Source organism: Lathamus discolor, chromosome 6 (genome assembly GCF_037157495.1).
Source record: "Lathamus discolor isolate bLatDis1 chromosome 6, bLatDis1.hap1, whole genome shotgun sequence".
Taxonomy (NCBI): domain Eukaryota; kingdom Metazoa; phylum Chordata; class Aves; order Psittaciformes; family Psittacidae; genus Lathamus; species Lathamus discolor.
This window is the reverse complement of record NC_088889.1, coordinates 53,316,294-53,338,956: the sequence shown is the minus strand read 5'-3', so window position 1 is coordinate 53,338,956 and position 22,663 is coordinate 53,316,294. Positions and strand designations below refer to the sequence as shown.

General features: G+C 45.4%; 1 long non-coding RNA gene across 4 annotated transcripts in view; it reads right to left on the bottom strand.

Annotated features, from left to right (window-relative positions):
• Nucleotides 1–22,663, bottom strand: part of LOC136016096 (uncharacterized) — a 45,471-nt gene that overhangs the window by 22,528 nt on the left and 280 nt on the right. Inside the window, exons 1-4 of one of the 4 annotated variants that reach the window (XR_010613495.1) lie at nt 19,693–19,895; nt 18,613–18,754; nt 17,871–18,015; nt 12,851–16,787 (exon numbers count right to left, since the gene is read on the bottom strand). This is a non-coding gene — a long non-coding RNA (uncharacterized LOC136016096). Of the gene's footprint in view, nt 1–2,309; nt 2,584–12,850; nt 16,788–17,870; nt 18,016–18,612; nt 18,755–19,692; nt 19,896–22,663 lie in introns of those variants that run through there. The other 3 variants (XR_010613493.1, XR_010613492.1, XR_010613494.1) reach the window with 3 other exon arrangements.

Sequence of the window (22,663 nt, the reverse complement as noted above, 5' to 3'; positions counted from 1 at the left end):
CATTTATGCTTTTCTTATGTGGTCCAGACACATTTTCCAGGCTTGTAGCATCATCTGAACCCTATTTTCCTTTATTTTGCCTCTCAAACTGGAACTGAAGTCTGTTTGCACTATGTAATCAAAAGGTATATTTATCACCGCAGCACTACATCTTGCATGGAAAATGGTTTCTCTCATTCCCCCCCCCCCCCCCCCGCCCCGGTAATTCTCAGAGTAGCTTGTCACTGTCAGGGACAGGTGCTTAAGAAATGCTCATATATGGCAATTTTATGTTATTACATGCAGCTGAAACTTGTTCTCCATACTGATATAACAGAGGACCACTACTGTACTTCAACTAAACCTTGGATTTATTAACAGCACGGGCTGGGAACATGAATGGCTGGCAAACCTGTATCCTCCAGCATCTGTAGAAAGACATTATGAATTAGAAACCCCTTATTCCATTAAGAAATTATTTCAGAAACCCAGAGCACAAGTGGCGAGTGATGGTTGGCTATTGGCGATGTCAGACGCATGTCAGTAGTATTACTTAATGGGTTTTCCTTGTCTTTATTCATAAGTTCCATTTCATGCAGCCATTGCCCCGAAGGGTAATTATTACACTTTTTGGGTGGTTTTGCTCTTTTGGCCTTTGGTCTCATGCCTCAGAAAACCACCCAGGGTACCTGGTCTCATAGGAAGGCTTTGTGGCCAGTTGTGCTTTCTGGAGTAAGAACTTCCCTCCCCCTTCCCCCAACTTAAATAAGCCATGTAAACCCTTCAAAATATCTTTGGTTTCCATCAGTCCCGCAACGTCATCGCTCACCCCAATGAAGAGCTGTGTCTCTGGCCAGCTGAGGAAAACAGCTCCAGTAGGATGCTCATTTTTCTCGAAGGAGAATAACAGATACGAGAGCATGTTTTGTGCAAAAGGACATTTTAGAGCAACTGTTTTACTTAACGTTGTATATTTACACAATTCTAGTGTCTTCAAACATATGACGCAGTTAGGAGCCTCAGAGTTGGTATTTACCTGTCTTAATACATCTCAGTATGTACTTGGGAACGTACTTTGAAGTTGAGTGACAAGACTCTTTACCCATGCACTTTCAGTTTTCTTCAGATTTGAAGCTGATTTTTATACCATATTATAACCATATTTATTTAAGTTCCCACATTCTGTCAAAGTCTGTTTACACAAAGAACATTTGTTTTCACTACTGCTTGCGAGGAATGAATATAATAAGTGCCAAGGGATTTTAAGAAGTTGAGAGAATTAGTATTTGGAAACAATACATTCGGCTATTTGTTAGGGGAAGATTCATGGAGCATAGACACATTCTCCACTAAATCTATCAGGATGTAGTTCTCATGGAGACAAAGCATATCCAGTCTCTTCTCAAGTTTCAAGCATTTTATAAAATCAAGGGAGTTTCTGGAAAAAGCAAAGTGGTGGGGTTTTGGGTTTTTTTTTGCTTTTGTTTTTGTTTTTCTGCAGAGAAAAATGGATAAAGTAGGTTTGCATAATTTTGCGTGTTGAAATCAAACTTAGTCTGACACTAAAAACTAACATCCGCTGCTGCCCAACAGCACCCCTTTCCAATCGCACTGTTTTGCCATGATGCATGCTAAACTGAGAGTTATGACCAAATTATTTGTCAGAGGTTGTTTGTCATAGCTTTAATGCACCACGGTAGATTTCAGCATGTACTAGAATGGGTAATTCAGATTTTTAGACTGTCATAAAGAATATTTTATCTCACTGAATACTGCTTGCAGCTCTGAACATGTGGGGATTTGCTTCAACATTTCTGTGTCTCAGAGGCTGATGTTACAAAATATCAGGGGTAATCTTGAAGCTTTGGTTTGCAAATAAGGAAAGGTAAAAAAGAGGGGTCTATGCTTTATTTTGTGGTATTATTTATAAAATGAGGAGAGCACCTGGTTGCAAGGCAATACTCATCACATCTGCTGCTGAGGTGCAGATTGAATAATGGCTCCCCAAAAATCAGCATTAGCATTACCAGTTGCAAATGCTGACACATCATCAAAATTCATGTCACTTGATTTTAGGTATTATAATACCCTTTACATTTCAAATATTCCTAGGAGATTTCAGCTGCTATCTGGAAAATAATGAAGTATGTAATGGGTTATTCCCTCCATGACTGCGCCCTAACAAGCTAGGAACATGGGGATATTTCCATTGAAATATTACAAAAAAATAGAAACAACAACAACAACAACAACAAAAGACTAGTCTTTTTCAACAAGCCTTCAATTATAGATTTATTCTGATGCAAATATATAGCTGAACTGAGGCGTTGTATTTAAGGTATGTGCGAATGCCGGACAATATGCCTGTATTCTGTATTTTATATTCATTTCTTTCAACATGATTGTGTTGTACTTTGACCCATTCGCATGCCTTCTGTAGAGCAGATCTTGTTTATTTTTCCCTTTAAAATCCCTAAGCACCAACCAATCCAAAGCTCTTTCTGGAGGTTTGTTGTTGGAGGCTAAGCTAGAATATATTTACAATCCATTTTGTTTCCCCGTTGCCTTAAACCTGGCCGTCCATCATGAGCCGACAATATTTTCCTGCAGAAAAAGGTTTTCTTTACTGCTCAGTAACAAATGGTTTATGTATTTACCCCAAGTCCCACAGCTCTCTCCTGATTCTTACCACCCCATCCAGTGCCAAGCTCCCTACTAAAAACACTTTTAGCTTGAACTGCATTGACTGTAAAGCACAAGAGGTTGCAGGAGACAGGCAATGCCTCCCAGTGAAAGCACCTGCAGAAGGCTAAATGATTATATTTTATCCACAGCCTTTCTTGGTCGAAGAAGCAACGTGACTCATCTCCTGCTTTCCCCAGAGCAGCCCCCAAATACCTGTAATTACTGTCAGTCTTTACCCACATTAAAATGAAAGACATCCCCGCTGTGTAGCCTGCAGGAACACAGGCATCGCAAAGGATGTTTGCAATGTAGGATGGCAACAAGAGAGCTCAGTGGTCCAGACAAAGTCACCAGAGGGAGAGCCAAGTCTCCAAATCTTCCTATTTGAGGTGTGCTATGAGGCTCGACATCATATTAAATATTCAGCGATCATTTCTGTTGCTGGAGGACAGTTTCTTTCTGCACTCAAGACTTGGCCTCTCTCCTAATCAAATTTGCTCAGGCAACAAATTAGTGACAGCGTATGTGTCTTATATTTTTAATATATAAAGAACATAGAAATAAAGAACATAGAAATTCAAAGTGTTCCCTCCTTGAGTTGCAGAGTAAGAAGCCAGTTAGGTCCTGTTAACACTTTGGCCAGGGTGTCTTATGAAGCTTGGAGAAAAGCTCACTCCATCACAGCTGTGCTCATGCCCTTCTTATCCCAGCTTTCGGTGTGCAGCTTATTTGCTCTTCATTTCTGGAAATTGTCTCCTAAGAGGCCTGTGCAGGTACCTCTGATATTTTCTGCCACATATTTAGCACAAGACCCATGAGGCAGGAAGCCTTTTGAGATTATAAATGATGCACAGAAAAATAATGCAACTTTCATGAAGTGTCAACTGAATTGAAATTTGCAGGGTCACAGTCCCTAACCAAAAGTGCTCACCACAGCTCAGAAAGCCAGAGGAGAACCCTGCCATTTGAGTCACACAGCATATTTCTCTCATTACTAGATCGACATGAGCCCAATTCAGGGATGTTTTTCCAGGCCACAAGCTGGTACAGAGCAAATTTAATTGCTCTATGAACAGTCTCCTGCATTTGTTTAGGGTTTGTCATTTCCACAGGCCTCTCATTAATAAATGAGCATGCAGGAATATTCATGTAACGCTATTAGCCAGAGGTCATTTGCTGGAAGATTTGAAGTGACCAGTCACAGAGAAATCATGTGAAGCCTTCCCATGGGTTAAGCAATGAGCCTGATGGCTCCATGAAGCTGCTGTAGGTTGCTTTGCTGTTGTGCAGGTTTGCAGAGAGGTTGCGCTCTCTGGCAGCGCCTTGTACTGGAAACCAACAGCGGGGCTCAACCACAAGAGCCTTGGCAATAAAGCTGTGTGGATGCAACATGGCTTCCTTATGGTCCTGGCCCCAGGGATAATACTCTGGGAGGTTGCATTAGGAAAATGCCCAGCACCACGCAAGGCTCCTGCCACCTTCTTCTAGCCCTGTGCATCAATCCCTGCCCTCCCTGATAGCTGTAGCCCCCTCTCAGCTGCTGTTTATTTATCCTAGCTGTAGCGTAAAAGCTATGGAATAAATAGACCAGGCGGGGGGGGGAATGAAGCACCAAGCTAAAATAAAAAGAAAACCTAGTCTCAATGAGGAAGCGAGAGAGGCGGACTCCTGCAGCTAATAATTCTCAGCATGGCCTAGAATAAGCTAAATCAGGGCTGTTGTGAGACATCCCTGGGGGTCTGCACTGCCTGGCTCTCCGGGTGCGAAGAGAGGCAGGAAGAGCAGCCGAAGAGTTTGTCTAGCTGGGCAGATCCTATCCTTCTCTTCGTTAAAGGGCACGACCTTTCACTGCCCATAGCTCTGCATTAAAGAAGGGAGGGAGATATGGGAAATCCTCTGGTGGTGTGACCACTTCACTGCAGCACCAACTTTGGGACTTCTGGCAACCTGAAGCAGGGCAGCCACAGCGGAGATGCACATTTTCCTGGGCTCATCGTCCCTACCCCTACCTGTCGCCTTCCAGGAGCTGCAGCCCTCCCCCCTGAGATGTCTGTCTCTGCAGCGGTCAATCCCAGTTGCAATCCCTTGGGTTATTCAGGTAGAAAGTGAAAAAGTGACAGTGGTGCTGGAGGTAGCGTGGAGGTTACCAGGGAGAAAGCATGCTGGAATGGGAGCCGCTCGTGACACTGGTGTTCCTCGAAATTGGAAGCAGCCACACCTCTTCCCACATGCGGCTGGACCCTGGGGCAGGCTTCCTGTTATTAGAAAACCTCGGGATGCTCTCGCAAGAGGCAAGCTTGTTTGCGAGTGAGTCAGAAGAAAAGAGCATTACCCTGTGCAGCCCTGACAGTGGCGCGGTGGGCTGAGACCACCCAGCTCATCTCAGCTGTGGGCTCATGCCCAGAGGGCATGGAGGAAGAGTGGAGGGAGAGCAGGAGCGCAGTGCTGGAACCACCACAGCCAAGCACGGTGAATAGCTACACGAACCCATCTGAAATTCCCGAGAATAACAGGAAATCCAGACACTAATCTTCCGTCTTGCTTGCTTTGGGGCATGCACACACCCCACAAGGCCCATTGCTGGGGACCCCCAGCACAGCCTTAGAGTGGGGGACACTCAGGTGAGATATTCATGCACTCCCGGGTTGTGAGAGAAGAAAATAATAACGAACATTAAAAACAAGGAGCGGTGCCCTAGCAAACAATAGTGGGGATGCTGAGCACCCACACAGCTGCCATGGGGAGGGACGACCCCAGCCCTGTTCCCCCCGAGCAAGCACCTCAGCTGCTGCCGCGCTCACTCACCATGCACTCACTGTGCTCGTTTCTCCCTGCGGCCACGCATTATCATCATTTATTCATTCCATGACCTTGAAATCCCTCTCCCTTACCAGAAAAACAACGAATCCCCATCAGAAAAGTGGGCTCTACAAAAGAGAGGGAAACAGAGAAGAGAAAAAAAAAATCCTAAAAAAATCATGCAACCTCCCATGTTGCTTGTATTAGGTCAGATGGGAGAACTTATTTAATTAGTGACTTTTATAGGGCTTTATTTTTCGATGCCCAGTGGAGTAGTTAAGATTGGTAATAAGAAAGAAGTCTGGTCCCGTGCCAGCCCTCCTAAGACAATGGCACTGGGAGGAAAGAGCTGAGCAAGATATTTAAATGTTTTCAATGCCTTGGGTTTTTGGTGTTTTTAAACTTTATTTTTCAGCGCCATATCCTAAAACCATTTGAAGGATGTACATGGAGAGCATGGGAAGGAAATCGTTCAGGGTGGCCCGAGGGGAGGACAACGATGAATAATGGAATGAACACCGGGAAACTGCTTCTTGCTCTGGTTTCTCCATGGCCGGGGAAATTTCCGCCAAATGAGACCTGCTCCAGCACAGAAAGAGGATGGCTGGAGGCTGGCCAAGCACCAGATTTTCATTGCAGATGAAGGTGGATGGGTCAGGTGCATAGTCACAATGGATAAGTGGGAGGAGGGGGCATAAGAAAAGTGCCAATTCCTGCTCTGTTCATGCTACCATCCCTTCTCGCAACCTTTTTTTGCCAGTCATCCCCATCAGAAAAAAATACTGTGGGATGTTTCCTCCTGTACTTTCCACTGAAGCAACAGGGAAGGAGGGTTCAGACTTACAAGTTTCCCATTGCAGGACTGTGCATTTCTCAGCTTGCAGGACTGGCATGATGATCTCCCTGGCAAATGCTGGGGAGCAGGGTACCTTCCCCAACAGCCCCGGACCATTCAGCACATGTCCTGAGGATCCTGGAGCCACTCTCATGGGGTAAAATGTGGCACATATAGAGTACAAACAAAACCAGAAGCTTCAGTAGAGATTTTATGGTAGCAGGGTTTTGCTTTCTTCAGGCCCAAGAAGTGTGCTACCCACTTAGTGCCCACTGACAGGGGAACTTGCAGAGGCAGACTCCAAAGTTCTTCAATACCAAGTGTTTGAAGGATGTACATGGGCCACCATGTAAGACAGTAGCCTCACCAGTGGCCAAAAAGCCCCATGCAGTTTGATTGCTCAGGAGCCAAACTTTGCTACTTGGGAGGGGAGTCAGCCTGTTTCCTGACAGCAAGAAGAATAATGTAGCAGCATTGAATAAATTCCTAGCAAATGCAATAAAAAAAAAAAAAAAAGAAAAAAAACCCCATAAAGTCCTGTTGAGCTTTGTCCTTTGCAAAATGAGAAATATGGTTGTTTTGCTCCACAGGAGGAACAGTGGAATCAGCTTTAAAATCGACAGCGGATTTGGCCAGATGCCACAGCCCTTTTGGCTTCAGCTTCCTTCCAATAGTCATCTCCCTGCCAATTTGGAGTGCACAGGACACAGCTACACACCTGATGATACGCTGAGTAATGGCCTTGGCTTGCAGCTATCTGGTCCATGCAGCAAGGAAGTGGGAGGGTGGCCATTTATCAAAGTCATTCATCTAAGCCATTGTGGCTTCCCCCTGGCCACAGCTCCCTGGTCTGGGGGACGGCACTGCAACACACTGTCAGGGATGTAACTGTTGGTACGCAAAGGATGTGTCCCCTGGGTTCAGCAGGCAACTGGCCGCAAAGACACAAGCTCACATATCACCGATGCTCTTCCATCATCTTACAACTTCAAAGGAAAGCAAATTAGACATCCTGGCATTTAAAAGTTAGGTGAATTTGTACTGTAGGGATGGTGTTTGGAGGGCATTCAGGAGTTCATCCTTCTTCTGGACCTGTCCATGCTGTAGGTGAGGTGCTTGCATCACTATGAGCTCCTGGGCTGCTTGCTGCATTATGCTGACATCCTGCTAGTAACAGATTTCTTCCCCTACCACATTAGGGATCCTGCTGTAACATTGGGTAGTTTAGGGTTTCTTCTCACAAAGTGCATGCAGCATGGGGGTCACTTCAGCCCAAGTGCCACACGGTGCTTGTGCTCCCTCCCAGCACCCAGCCTGCTGTAAAGCAGGTGCTTTACCAGTGTAAAGCGCTGGTGCTTTACAAACCCTTGTCTTCTCATACCTGCCTCTCATTCCGTGCTCACCAACCACAGCACCATTGCAAAGCAGCACCCCCAATGCCATTTCCTGGTCCACAGGGGAAAGATTTGCTTGGGAGAGACATAGGAAAGTCAAGAGCGCTGCACTGACACAGCAGCTGAGAGGCAGAAGGGCTCTTGCGCAACAACAGAAACTTTAGGATCATGTCCTGGTATCTATATGGTTATTTGCATCAGAGCGCTGACAAGAAGGTGCTTTCAGCATTACAACTTGAGTGACAATATTTCTTTACTCATTATCCCTGCCTTGACATCAGCAACAGAGTCAGGGCATCATAAGGCAGAAAAGACAATTAGAAGAAGTTAGAGATGGAAAAGGACAAGTCATAAAAGTCATTATTAAGCTTTCTCTTTATTGCCTCCACATTCTTCATGGGGAAAAATGTTCCCTCTGCAAAAAGAAATTTGGAAAATTTCCACCTATTCTACTGGCTGCATCCATGAGAGTATTTCTGCCTCTGGCAATAGCTTCTGCTCGAGCCTCACTGTGCTGATGAGACATAAGGCTCCGACGTATGGCTCCAGTATCTTTCTTGAGCAAGGGCTGGTGTGAGCAATACAGAAAGAGGTGCTACAAATAGGCAGAAAGTTTTGCAAAAACACGGAGTGGGAAGAGTGTGCTGTTGCAGCTGAAACCTGTGCTTGCTACATCTAACGCAAACAATCCTCTGCTTCCAAAGTTGCAGAAAGCTGGCAGCTGAAGTAATTGCTTTTTGACCTTTTTATCTTCTCCAATCTCTCCGAGCCTTGCTGTTCTCCTCTTGCCTGCCCCAGCCACCTGCCTTTGTCATTAGCAATAATCAGCAGCAATAAATAGGCGACATTTCATTGCTGCGGAAGGAGCCTGAGATATTTTGGGCCAAGACAGCCAGGCTGGAGCTAGCAGAGCCTGCTGGCCAGCAAGAAAAGACACCACTAAAGTCACCTTGCCACCCATTCTGGTCTGCTGAGAGCAACATGCCTGCGTACAGCAGCTGGGAGGTTTGGGGATGTCCCGCTGGAAGCTGGCTGTACTGGAGAGGAGTTACTACCCTGAAGAGACTCCTGGATCACCAAAGAAAGGAAGGAGGGAAAACCAGTGGCAGCATGGCTGGAAGCAAAAGCCAAGTATGAAGCAGCTCTGGTGGAACTGGTGAAAGGGTAGAGAGGGGATCTCTGCTGGGGGAATAGATATTTGACAGCAGTCTATGCAGGTCCCTGCTGGACTTGCAGAAGAGGCAACCTTTTGGGCGTCCGGCAGAACTGACATGACTGAGAGCAGAGGGGACCCCAGACCAGCAGGGAGGATGGGTCACCAGGGCAGTGGGATGGAGGTGCCCAGCTCTTCTAGGTGCCCAGCTCTAGAGGATCTATTTGCAGAGGTACCTTTAAGGCTCTGGGCCTCACGTGCTCCAGTCATATTTTAAAAATAGGACGGGAGGCTTCTACATCACTAAGGTATTTTGGAAAATTTTACTCAGCCTTTCTGCAGCTCCTGTCAATCCTTCTCAGCACGGTGCTGAGACGCATACATGGCACATACACAAATAGCACTCTTCCCTAGTTTCCTCAGCCATGGCTGGAGACACTTCAAAGGACTTCCCCAGTACTCCTCCACACCTCAGCAAGAAGGACTGGGAGCGACAATACCTCTGTCTCTCTTGGCAGCAGTGCCTCCATGTCCCCATGGTGTCAAATGGGACAGCAAAAAGCCCGCACCAGTGCAGCACCAGGACCAAGGGCATCTCAGCAAGGAGATGCTTTTACCTTCAGCGTGAAGGTGATGCTCAGGTGCAACCTCCTCCAGGCTTCCAGGGAATGTCCCACCATAGCAGGCACTGACCCAGAGCAGAGCCTCCAAGGTCTTTACTGCAACCCAGCATAGAGATGACAGCACATGACATGGTGTGGATCCTTTCACCTGCCCTGCGGTCACTGCTGGACAAGAACATCAATGTGTGATCACAAAGAAGCAGAGCAGGGCAAGTATACTGCCCTGTATACCCAGTATACATATCCCACGGGATACTGCCAACCACAGGAAGCAAAGACTGTTTCCTATTTGGGCTTTACAGATCAGAAAACTCTGTGAAGTTCAGCTCAGACAGTCCTACCCAGATTGTAGGGACTGTTTGTTCCCAGTTTTGGCAGAGTCATGAATGATGCATGAATAACAGCATCCCTTAATTAGTGTAATATGCTGTACCAGGTTAGAAAGCACTCTGCTTTTGTTTTTCCTCCACACATGTGTGTGTATATTTCTCTTTAAAAGGAGAAGGGAATGAACAGAAAACATTGTAGTTGTGTTTTTGTTGGTTGGGGCACCGATGAACCCTGTTCCGATTCGGCTGGTTGTGAATCACTGGAGAGCTATATCCACACGAAACAGAGCTGCAGCCAACCTAATGTCTGCTTGGCAGTTGTACTGAGCAAAAGCCTCTTAATTATTGGTTTTGTTGTCAGAATCTTGGTGGAATAAAGAGTCAAAAATACCCAGTCACCTTTAAATTGATGAGACTGTGTGCATAGGAGGGTGTGTGTCTGTGTGCACCTGCATGCATGCGCATGTAGTTTGCTTTGACACTTGGGATAAAGCAGAAAAACTCCATCACGGTTTTTATTTTCCTTTGTCTATTGACTCCCTTTCTTCCCTCCCCTGGCTGTTTTTGTTTGAGGCGTTTGCAATGTGCCCATCACATCCCAAACATCAGGAATGATGTTTTCATTACTGTGACCACAAAGGACATTGCCTGATTGCCTGCCCTCTCACCCTTCCTCCTGCAGCGCATTCCCCCAGCACAGCTGTACCCAGGAGCAGCTCTGCCAGCCCCCAGCCACTGTGTCTGCCCGCTCTCCGGAGAGGGACCCTTCACGCACATCCCACCGGTGCCTGTCTCCACCCCGAGCATCTCTCGTGCTCCCAAGACGCGAGGTGGGCTGCCACCCACCCCGAAACCCCGGGCTTAGCCCCTTCTCCTCTGACTCATGCTTCTTCCAGGAAGGGATGCCTCGAAATCTCCCTCCTTTTTCTCCTTTTCTCCAGGATGTGCCAGAGCCACCGGAAAGGTGCCACTGGATGATGCTGAGCCTCAGCTTGGGTTGCACCAGAGCTGCTTCTTCCCTCAGGACCCCCCCTGCCTTGTACAGGGAATGGGGTGGCGGGGGGAAATCACAAGCACCAAGTGCTGTAGAGCAGAGCGGCATCGGGGTCTCGTACCGGTGCGGAAAGAGAAAGCTCTCTCCCACTGGGTAACCCGGCAGCAACTGCTATTTCAGTAAACATATCATTTTGTGCTCAGTAAACACACATTCCAGAGGAATGCTCTCATTGTTTTTTTGCTCTGTAATGCATTAATGAAGAAATAAAGTTTAGGTTGTGTAATGGTGACAGCTTGAAGTCATTTTGCCTAGTGTTATTTCTCAGCAAAGGCTCAGCTCTCCCTGGAACGGGAGGAAGAAAAGACCAGATTTTGCTTCAAACTCACCAACATGTGCAAAAAAAATCAAAACACACCAGCAATTAACTCCCCTCCACATGCCCCAATAAAACCACCTCTCTCGCTCACTCCGAGCTTTGTCACGTATGGGGCTGTTTATGGAGGAGACAATACAAAGTGGGTTTATACAAGGCTCTTGTTTTAATTTTTGTTTTATATCCACTGGAACCCTCAAGTAGTGAATTCATTTCCTGATATAGTAAACATTTCTGATGGCCAGGATTCTTTCTCTTTTCCCAAATGAACACAAACCCCTGGTCTAACTCACCAGCAGTGCAGTCCATACAAACAGACCCATCAGCTACATTTTCAAAGAACGCATCTTAAGCACGCAGCTAGGAAAATAAACAAACAGCAACGCCTTCACTAGAGCCCAGCAGACCCCGCTGCAAGAAGGAAGCTTTTTTCCCCTAAATTTACTCGAGCCCTCAGTTGCATGTGGAAAAGCTATCAGCTTTTCCCCATATTCCAGAAAACAATCCTGTTCTTGCAGTTGCACACCGATGTCTGCCTGCTTGCTGCTAAATGATCTATGCAGTCCCTCTGATTTGTGACCCTATTTGCACTATGCAAATGTCTTCTGACAGCTCTCTTTTCCTGTCATTAAAACAAACAATGGCCCCTGAAACCAAAAAGGAAATCAGTAACAGGCGAAAGCTGTTCTCTCTTTTTCTTTGCCTTTCTATTTTTTCTTTTTTCTTTTTTTTTTTTTTCCTTCTGGTTCTGGAACTAACTGCTAGTAATTACCCTGAAATATTCACAAACCTTTTCCTCTCCCAAACTGTTTTACTCATCCCAGTGGCCAACCCAACATGTCTCATATAATTGCCCTTCCAAAAGACCTAAAAATGAACACAAACACACACACACACACACACACACACCCCACCCCTCACCCGCAGTGATCAATCAGGTAAAAACCACCTCCCGTCTTTTTTTTGGATATACAATATCTCTCTATCCATACACATACAGACAAGAACAGAAGATTACACTGGCTGATTTGAGAAGCTTTTAAAGTAGTTCCTACTCTGCCAGGAATAATTTAAATATTGTTCTAAAAATGGAGAAACATGAAGTAATCAGAAATAAGAAGGTATCGGTGGCTGGGAGAGGATGTGCATAGGAAGACACACCTTTGCAGTGCTCTCTCCATTCTCTAGAGCATCCATCCTGTCACAGCAAGCCCAAAAAAGTGCAGCGTTGGTGGCCATGCCTTCCAAGTGGCAGTTAAGGGACACCTGATTCTAGCCCCTCCCAGTACACAGATGGTCTGGCTTTGATTTCAGTGGGAAAAGGGCTGAGTTCAGAGACTTCAGGGCGCTTGCACACTCCTGGGACTTGCTTCTTTGTCTTTTAAATAATATGGTATACATAATGCTAAACTGGGACAGTTTTCCAACCCATCACACAAGCTTTGTGGCTGTAGGGCTCAGCTGAACTCAATGGTGTTAATGTTGACATAAGATTGTGATGACCATGTGGGAAATTAGTCCCGTAACACTGGATTGTCTTTTGCAAAGATTTTCTAAATGGTCTTAATGGTTTTGTTTGTGGTACGTGTTGCTCACTCCTGATTGTACCTCTGCCAAGTTGTACTTTAAACAGTAAACACTGGCCTCTCAGAAAATCTGAAGTAAAGCAAACCAAAAAAGATGTTCAAAATAATGTTACAACCTAATTTAATTTATCCCTTGGTAATTTCATTTGTAGGAAATGAACAACACAAACAAAACAGAACCCAAGCCTTTCCAGCCATCGCAATTGCTTTCACATGCGGACACATCAGTTACAGCCAGCATACAGTTAAGTCTCCAACTGCATCAGGAGAAATGTTTGTGCAAAGTGACACCTGCCTTGGGTCCCTGCTCTAAGGGGACTAAACATCAGCCCCTCTGCCCATCTCTGCTAGCCAGCTCAGTCAGCTCTCCTGTTGCTCTTCCTTTTCCTGCAATTCCCATACTTAATTCTTCCAGTACCAATTGATCTGCTCCATGCGTTGATCCCTGAGGAAATATAGCTGGACGACTACTCACCAAACTCAATTAACCACGCAACTGTAGTCCTCTCTTCTGGCCCTGTTCCAGTAAGATATTTACACGCTTGCCTAATTTTAATTGTATGAACTGCTCCAAGTAAATCCTGTTGAACTCAGGCCTCTGTTTGCAAAGGCTGCAGGAACTTTACAGATGTGTTTGACAATCTGTTCTTACGTGAATGGTTTCTCTGGCCATTTCTCAGTCTCTGGGTTGCTTGTAAACTCTGCAGCCTGACTGCAGTTCAACTATTTGTTAATATATTTGTTATATGCCCTATTCTTTTGATTTGTGCCCTCCTCAGTGAGTTTATGCGTGTGTCCCTGTTTACCTCCGTCACATTGCAGAGCTTCTCCGCTTTGACTCCAGGAATCCCGAACCCACAGGCAGCTCTCAAAACCAGTTATGCAAACCCCTCTCTGTACAGACCCGTGTGAACACAGATTTGCACAAGTGTTTGCTCAATGATCCGTATTTACACAAGTAGCTGCAACATGCCCCGATCCTCTGAATATTTCAGCAAGTGTTGTTGTACCTGCCTGATCACTTGCCAGAAGCAATCACTAGGAAAATCACTGTCAGTGCCAAAATAAACACATGGTTTTTATTTGAGGGAGGACTTGTAAATAGTATTTTTCTAGCGTTCATCCAGTTCTCGGTGAAACTCCCTCTGTGATGAATGCTGTTTACAGCGCAGCTCTGTTTGTTGTGAAACAGGGAAAAAAAGGCAGTTTCTTGCACTTGCAGGCAGCATGCCAATGCGGTGGAGGAAGGTACATCCCCTCCTGCTGTCACTCTTGCACGAAAAGCCGATGCCCCAATTCTTGCTCTGCTTCACACTAAAAGCCCACACGGATACACAGGATTTTCAGGCTCTCAGAGTGGCATATTGTCAGAAAGATGAATGGGAAAGTCCTAAACTGGGTAGAGAATTTTTGACATTTTCTCTACAAATCTTGCCATGTCTTTACCGCTCAAAAAGCCATAAATGGAAAGACATTTTGCACTCTGTAAGGAATTATGTGTCACATAAATTAGTAGATTTAAAGGCAAGGAAAGCTCATTGCCAAGTAGGGAAAATGAAGGTAGCAGGTAAATTTCTGTAAAGCAGCTCTTCCTGGACCAGCATAAAGCTGTGGGACATGAGAGGATCAGGAGTGGGGCAGGACCTGGTGCAGCACAGCAGGAAGGTGGACCAGAGAGCCAGAAATCCCATCTCCACCAGTTTGTCTTTCCAGGTAATTGTAGCTTCTCCTGTGCACCCAAGAAACCCACACTTCACAATGATGAAATCACACTTTTCTCCCACAAGGGAAAAGGGAGTATTTTTCTTTTTGCCTTTTCCTATTTTCACTGTGTTCAGAGTGAAAGGGAACTCTCTTTACAGATGGAGCGTAGGAATGGGAGTGTTGCAGTGTCTTTGCAAATGCCACATAGTCCTTCTGAAAGCCTGCATCTTCAACCATTCAAGAACTGCCATTTTCCTCTCCATACTACCCTTAGGGAGGAGAAACATCTGGAAACTATTGGTGGCTCCAGGGTGCTTTGGAAAGCTACATGAAGGATCAGGCAGGAGCAGCAGCTCAGTTAAGGCAAACACTGTTAGAAATTGAGTGTGACTCTGGTGGTGTGAATGGCTTCACTCCTGATTTCTGAGACCTGAAGCTGCTTTTGGTCCTGTTTTTGGCACAGCCCCAAGGTCTGATCACTTCTCTCTCAGTGCTCATGTCTTAAATCAGAGCTGGGTGCAAGCTTCCACTGCTCCAGGGAGTCCTTTGGTCCCCAGGCTGGAAAGCAGTTGCCACCTTTAGAGACACTTTAACCTTCTTTTTTCCATTTGAGTCATGTCCTCTCTTCACCTTTATTTTTTTGCCTTTGTTTTTTTTTTTAATCCCCATATTTAAAACTTATTACTTTGCCTGCTGCATTAGACATTCACCTGTTCCTGTGACTGAGGAATGGCTTAAACACTCTTTTGAGACAGTCCCTTGAAAATGGGTTGTTCTGCTGCAGTCAATGAACATAGCGTGGGAAAAATGCATTAATACTTTCACTGGTAACACTGAGGGTGGCTATATATAAACCCTTCATTACAGTATTTATATATTATTACATCATATAGCCACTTAAACCAGAGAGCAATTGGAAGTGTTGAATAATGTAAGGATAATCGCTTCCACATTAGTTCCACTGTCATTGGCATTATGTATTTCTTGGTGATATTGCCATCCTCGTTGCTTCACCCAGTGTTGCGTGACATTGGTGGTGACTTTAGAGTATCAACGGGCCCTCTGAAAATGACATACAGTACTTTGCACGACACATGTAGTCTGGCATTATATAATAAGGGTGCTCCACTAGAGAATTTTGGCAGCACATGCTTTTTCTCTGAGAGTTTCATTCAAGTGAGATCTTCATTTCTTGAAGGTTTTCTTTAAAGCAGCCATCTAAACATGCCCATCCTCATGCATGGATAAGGGAGATCTGCATCATGGTGGCCAACCGTCCATCTTAGTAATCACCCCACGTTGTGCTGATGAGGCACATTAGCTCCCAGCTGGCTCCCACCTGCTCCTATCCCTTCTCCAGCCAAAGACATAGCTGAGAGAGATGGTAAAGGACAGGAAACTGAGATGGTCAGAGCTTGGCAAGAAGGCATTTCAGTGGTGAGACTCAAACTTTGGTCGCCTGAGTCCAGTTATGGGGCATATAGAAGATTTCCTCCCAAAACGAATGAGATTAAAAAGTGCTATTAAAACAGTCAGAAGTATCACAATTCTTTTGTTTGGTGGTTTAGTTATTGGTTTTTTAATGTTATTGTTGCTGTTGTTGTTGCTCTTCTTTTTTCAGAGGAGGGAAGTGAGTGGATATGTGCTTGGTGTGATTGTGCTTCAACCATGGCTGAAGAGCTCTCTTGCTGACTATGCCTTTCAATTTACTAAGTTTTGACAAGCTTCCCCTTAAAGAAGCCCAACAAAACAAATGCCCTTTCTCTGGACTTGAATGTCTCACTGCTGGTTTTCATGGCCCACCTCAATTACACTGTGGTCAACAGTGTTCAGTGCCACACTGATCGTCACTTGTCAAACGAGCTCCTGTATGGCATTGAGGTCCAAGTCCAGAGGAGGATCTCCACCACAGTGTTTGGAAGGGGCTGCTCCAAAAAGCAATCATTTCAGATGTTGAGAAATAGCTTCTCTGAACCTTGTCCTCATATGACATATGACCAATTTCTGCACAAAGATCTGCAGTTGACTTTTATTACAGCTCCAATTTAGCTGCTTCTTTGATTTATCGCAACAATGCACATTCAATATCTTTCTTCTGATCTGGAGGCCAGAAATATAACTCTACTCATATGTTTGTATTCTTAGGACTTGGGATTTCACAGATTCAGAAACTCATTCATAGATTCACAGGGTTTAAGGCCAGAAGGAACCATGAGAACATCTGGTATGACTTCCTATATTTCAGAGCCATTCGGTTGTAGCCAGTTAGCCCAGCATTGGGCCCAGTAGCTTTGCTGCATCTTCCAGAAAAGCATCCAGCCCCGGACACACTAAGATATGAGAATGTGAACACATCGGAATTTGGAGATTCACCACTTTGATTTTGAAGCACATGAATTAAAAAATGTGCTTTGCTTCTAATCTGCATTTGTTTGGCTTCACATCTAGCTGTCTGTTTTGCACCTTTCTCTGCTTTGTAGCCTGGCAAGCTACATTTTTCAAACTTTGGGGTTTGTTTTTATTTGCCTGACATCTGGATAAAATGCTGATGTATCATAAGTATTTGTGACTCAACTTTAGTGCAGTTTTGGCTATTAAAAAAACATTTTACACTGTTGCTAGCGGTGTTATTTGTTCTTAATTAATACAGAGAATACTAATCTGGAGTATTTTAAAAGCATTTTTCGAAATGCCTTCATTTAGAAGTATGAACAGAAATTGAACTTGCTGATGCAAAAACCGATATAACGTTTTTTGCTGAAACAACGGCCATGTCCAGCCTTGCCAAAGGGCTCACCCGTCTCCCTGAATAGATGTGTTGTACATTATTACTCTCTCACCATCCTTTTTTGACATGGAGACAGATATAAACCTGTCTCTCACACCACCAGGTCATATTTGCCAGCTTTGAAATTAGTTGTGCAATCTTACTCTGCACCCTTTCTGTTTTTCAGTAGGTATGTCATTCACTGGGACTCCTGATCCCGAAGGGCTTGATCATTATTGCGGTTTGTCAAGTGCATACTCTTCTCACCAGTGCCAGTTTACACCAGAAGCTTGAAAGTTGGTGGTGTTTTTTTTTTCAGTATTATCCTTCTTTCTACTTTCTGAGTGGCCAGAAATTTCAATGTTACATGAACAGCCCTCTGAAAAAGGCTCATTTCAATTTCAATTTCATTTCCTGAACTCTATGACTTTCTGCCCTCCAAATGTCATTGGCTTTCATTATTTTTAGTATACTTAATAAATAGCAGTGTAAGTGCTTGGAAGAATCAGATTATTATTGTCTCACATTGATATTTCTCTGTTCAAGAAAAAAACCTGCTGCACGCTGGTAGGCAGAAATACTGGTGACACTAGTGGCAGGAATGTGGGTACCACGTAGCTGTCGTGTTTCTGCTCCTAGATTTTACCTCTGGGCTTGAAGAACCATGTCATCCGTTTAACTGGGAGTCATGCTTTGTACTTGTTTTGGAGAGCCGGTGCGTGATTGTAGCTAAGGAATGTGGCATAAAGGCATCCAGTCTGGCGCAGGAGGGACTGTTGGCTTCCCAAGAACTAGAGTGTGCAAGGAGAAGAACATCATTAATATTAATAGCACCAGCCTTGAAGGATCACCCTAGGGCTCCACCAGTGTGCATGACCCCAGCACACCAGGCGTGGAGCAAACAGCACTGTCCTTTTGCTCAAGGACAATCATGAGACAGATGTACCTGAATACTGCAGGCACAGTCAGTTACTGCACGTTCATAAGCTTAGAGAAATGAGCTATCACCAGGCCCTTCTGCAGGTTCATTTCATCAAAGTGGGGTATCCAAACACAAGGCTACGAAAACTGAGTCTTTGCTGGTAAGAGGAAAGCATTCAGAGGCAGCCTGCCTGCTTGTAAAAAAAAAAGGATGTAAAGTCTGTGGCAAAGCCTGTCATTTCTGGAAAATTCTGATCTCCTTCTATCTGGGTATTCCTACAGATCCATCACTTACGAAATAGTTCTACATCCCATGCTGTCAATATGTGATCCTCACATAGCTCCTACCAGTTTTATAGGCGAGGAGCTGAGTGACAAAAGAAAACGAGAGGAGCTGAAGGATTGAGCCACAGGGGAAACCTCTGCTGAAGGAATGAGTTAGCCTGCTTTCCCCCAACCACACTTACTCTCTTCCAGTCTTGCAACAGCCATAGGAGAGAAATAACCAAGCTGGGCAAAGCTGCGACCTGCTCCTGTGGATCCAGGCTCAGAGGTCTCCAAACGGTGAGACCATTTTGGCGTGGGTGTGAAGGCTCAACTTCTTCTTCACTAAAGAAAAAAAAAAAAAGAAAAAAAATGTAAAACTGCTGTGGGGGAGCCAAAGGGGATTTTTATTTTTTCTTGGCCCTCTTGCTACTTCTGCGGGAACCCAGGAGTATTGTTTCCAGAAGGCTTGGTCTCTGTCACCCAAGTCTTTGCCATGTTTGGGGACACCCTTTACTACTTCCCTTTCCTCCCCTGCAGAAGAGTCCAACTCAGCTTTGACCGCAAAGCCCAGGAGGCCTTGGAGTTTGTCTGAAACAAAAGAAAAAGATTGCGAAAGGCACTGGTGTCAAATAATGCTTCCATTTAGTAGGAATTTTGCTCCCCTTGCATTCCCAGGCAGCACCTGCTGTGTGAGGCTCTTGGCCAGCTCCTCTGAGCCTCTGTGGTAAAACAAACAAAAACAGCAGGAAAAAAAATTCCTCTTTATAACGCCTATTATCCTCAGGCTACCTTCCAACACCGCCTCGCCTCCCCATGTCAACGGCACTCTCCAGGGAAACAGGCTACTATGGGGCCAGAAAGCCTTGTGCAAATGGGCAGTTGAGCAATGGAGGAAGAGACCCTGACTTATTGAAAACAAGATTGTTTTCCTTCTCTTCCTTCATGTCTAAATGCAGAAGGGTCCTTACTGACGTCCCAGCCAGGAAAAAAGAAAGGGGGGGGGGGAAGACACATTGTTACTTCCATAGCAAAAGCGCTATTAGGGATTATCTTGCATCAAGAGAAAATAGGGATGGGAAGGAAAGGGATGGGTGTTCTGTCTGCAAGGGCTGGGGGACATGGTCTTTGGAGATGACTATAACCCTCTGTTCAGCCCTTGTTATCCACTGTTCCGTTTCACATGTCTTACCATTTCAGGTTAATTTGAAGCCATTTTGTAGTTCTGAGCATGATGGAGCCTTTCGCTAGTGTCTGGCCCAAACAGCCCACCCACCTTTTACCTGCTCAGCCGCTGGTGCTTCCACACCACCAGTGATGCTGGTGGGGACTTGTGCAGCCTTCAGGAAACAGGCTACCTTCTCACAGGGGCTTAATAACATCTTTCTACCCTCACACACACTCCTGCAACCTGTGCCTGCTCTACCATGCTCGATTGAGGAAGAGAAGTCTTTCAGGACTTTGTTTTTGATCCTACCTTTAGGCAACACCCTCCAGATAGCTCTCCCTAGGCTGACTAGCCCTGTGCTTGATACGGACAGACTCACAGCCTGTTGTGATCACTGGCCTGACCTTTGTAGTACAGGCTATTGAATAACTGCTGGCATCCAAGGCAGACACAAGCAGCTTGTAACCCTTGTTCTATTCACGCATGCTGCCTTGATCTCACCTCAGATAGAGCTCCAAGTCAAATGTTCCCAGCAAACTTTCGGATCTACACTTCAACTAGTCTCCCTCTCTTCCTTCCCTCTTACTACATATCAGATTGGGGATAAAGAGAAGAGTAAAGATGCAGGAAGATGGGTTTGTGGAAGTGATGGACCTCCCACTCTCCTCCTCATCAGAGCTTTCCCAAAGTTGGGCCAACACCTGTGTACAACCCACCAGGGATCATGTTCAGAAGAGACAGCTCAGCTCCTCATTTCATTGGAAGCAACGTTTTAGCTCTGTAGGATGCTGGAAAGGGACTGTAGTGATATGACAAAGGGTAAGGGTTTAAACTTCCACAGGGGAAGTTCAGATTAGATATAAGGAAGAAGTTCTTTACTGTGAGGGTGCTGAGGCACTGAACAGGTTGCCTGAAGAAATGGTAAATGCTCCATCCCTGGGAGTGTTCAAGGCCAGGTTGGACAAAGCCTTGGGGGACATGGTTTAGTGTGAGGTGTCCCTGCCCATGGCAGGGGGGTTGGAACTGGATGATCTTAAGGTCCTTTCCAACCCTAACTATTTGATGATTCTGAGCATGTGCTGATTAAATCAGTGTGTGTTAGGTCTGGTAGCAGCAGTGTAGCTCTGTCTTGCTCTTGTGACATCCACAGAAATTCCAGATACCACATAGTCTCCATAGCTCTAGTGTAGCCACAAGCTGGCAATTGGATGCCCAGATGATGCCTGTTGAGTCAGAGAACTTTGAAATATTAACTATGCAGTTAAAGTAAATAGACAGAGATCACTGGTATCTGGGATTTGATTTTAAGAAGGTGTGTTTATATGGATATTAAAAACAATTTGCTTCATGGAGGGTTTTCCCATTTAGTTGAGTGGGAGGTGTCCCTGCCCATGGCAGGTGGGTTGGAACTAGATGATCTTGAGGTCCTTTCCAACCCTAACTATTCTATGATTCTATGACTCTGTGTGTCTGCCAAGACACCTCTGCACCCTTCAAATGGAAGATGTTTTACAAAGGGCTCCCATTCCTTCTATGGATTCTTGTTCTCAGCAGCTGTGCTTGTTGTGCGATGTGCATGTCCTTGTTTTTGAATGTGCTACTAAAAGTGTCACAGAAGAAATTCAGATGCTGCCTGGAGACTCCCCATGGCCCAAGAGTGAGGTCTTGTTTCATTGTCCAACAGCCTCTGCCTCAGGAGATAGCTTCTGTTTCTGAACACAGCCCCTGTTCCTACAGTGTGAGACATCACTCTTGTTTTGGTCAAATCTAACAGTGGTGATGAGAGAGCCACAGCCTCTCAGCTGTTATTTTCCATGCAGCTGTGGGACAGTTCCTCCAAACAGGTGTAGGTGTCCACTTTAGGACGACATGAAACACTGCAAACTTCTCTGTGTTGACTAGGCCACACGTGACTATAATGTGAGTTTGGATGCCCAGCTCACTTGTGAAGACCTACACTGGAGACAGCTGAAGTGAGGCAGGATGAGCAGAGGATGCCTGATGTTGTGTCCCCCAGTTCTGGACCATAATCATAGTGGAAATTAGTTCAAAACCAGCAGTGAACTGCAGCCGTAAGTCTTACAATGGGCAAGAACATCAGTAAGAACCACCTGTGTGAATCCAGTATCAAACACGTTGATTTGCCTTAAGCAATCTTGACATTATTTCTGTGATTTTTTTTTCTGACACTATTTGCTCACATCCTCTTGAAACTCTCTTGCCTTGTTAGCACAACCCTAGTGATTTTAGTGCATGTTGCGCTGTTGACTTAGGAGCTTTAGCTACCACTTCATTTTCTGTAGCAGAAAGTTTAACGCTAGCATTAACACTGGAATTACCACAAATGCCAGTGCTGAAGAAGGTCCCAAGCCACCTGCCATAGTCCATTGCTCATGCTCACAGAAGCAAACTTCCCATAGTAGCGTATGCCCTCCAGCGCAGGGATCTCCACTAAACAACCACCTCCTGGTTGCAATTCCTTCTCCTGACCTCCTTCCTCCCTCTACACCCCTAAAGGCAGCCACAGCACATTGGCTTTGCTTGGCGGCTTTGTGATTTCAGGCTAGAGTTAGTATTTAACTAGTCAGAGCGGTGCAAGGAGCCTGTATAATTACTGCTGGAATTGTGCTGCGTAGGCCCCATATAACAAACTCGCCTCAAATAACCCAGCTTGAATGTCAGAGCCCGTGCTGTATTGTGTTTCGCATTCTGGCTGTGGGAGCGCTTCCCCAGCAGGAATCAGGGTAACAAATCCCTTGCTCTCGCAGGAGGGCCCCATAAAATGAATGATTCTGGATCTCACGCTCCTGAGGAGGTCTCAGTTACTCCAGCAATTGCCGCTCGTAGCGGGAGTGACTGTAGGGGATGGAAGGAGGGAAGGGCGGTTTGGCAGGCTTTGTCGTATCGTCACCCCTGTGCTAGAGTGGGAAGGAGCACCAGGACTCTGCTCTCCCCTCCAACATATACTTTTGCATAGATGTTAAATTAAAAAGAAACCAAAAAACAGAGAGTGGATAAACCCCGAGGGTGAGATTGAATCAAATACATCCGCTTGAATTCCTGCATGGCCACTGATGATGGAAGGC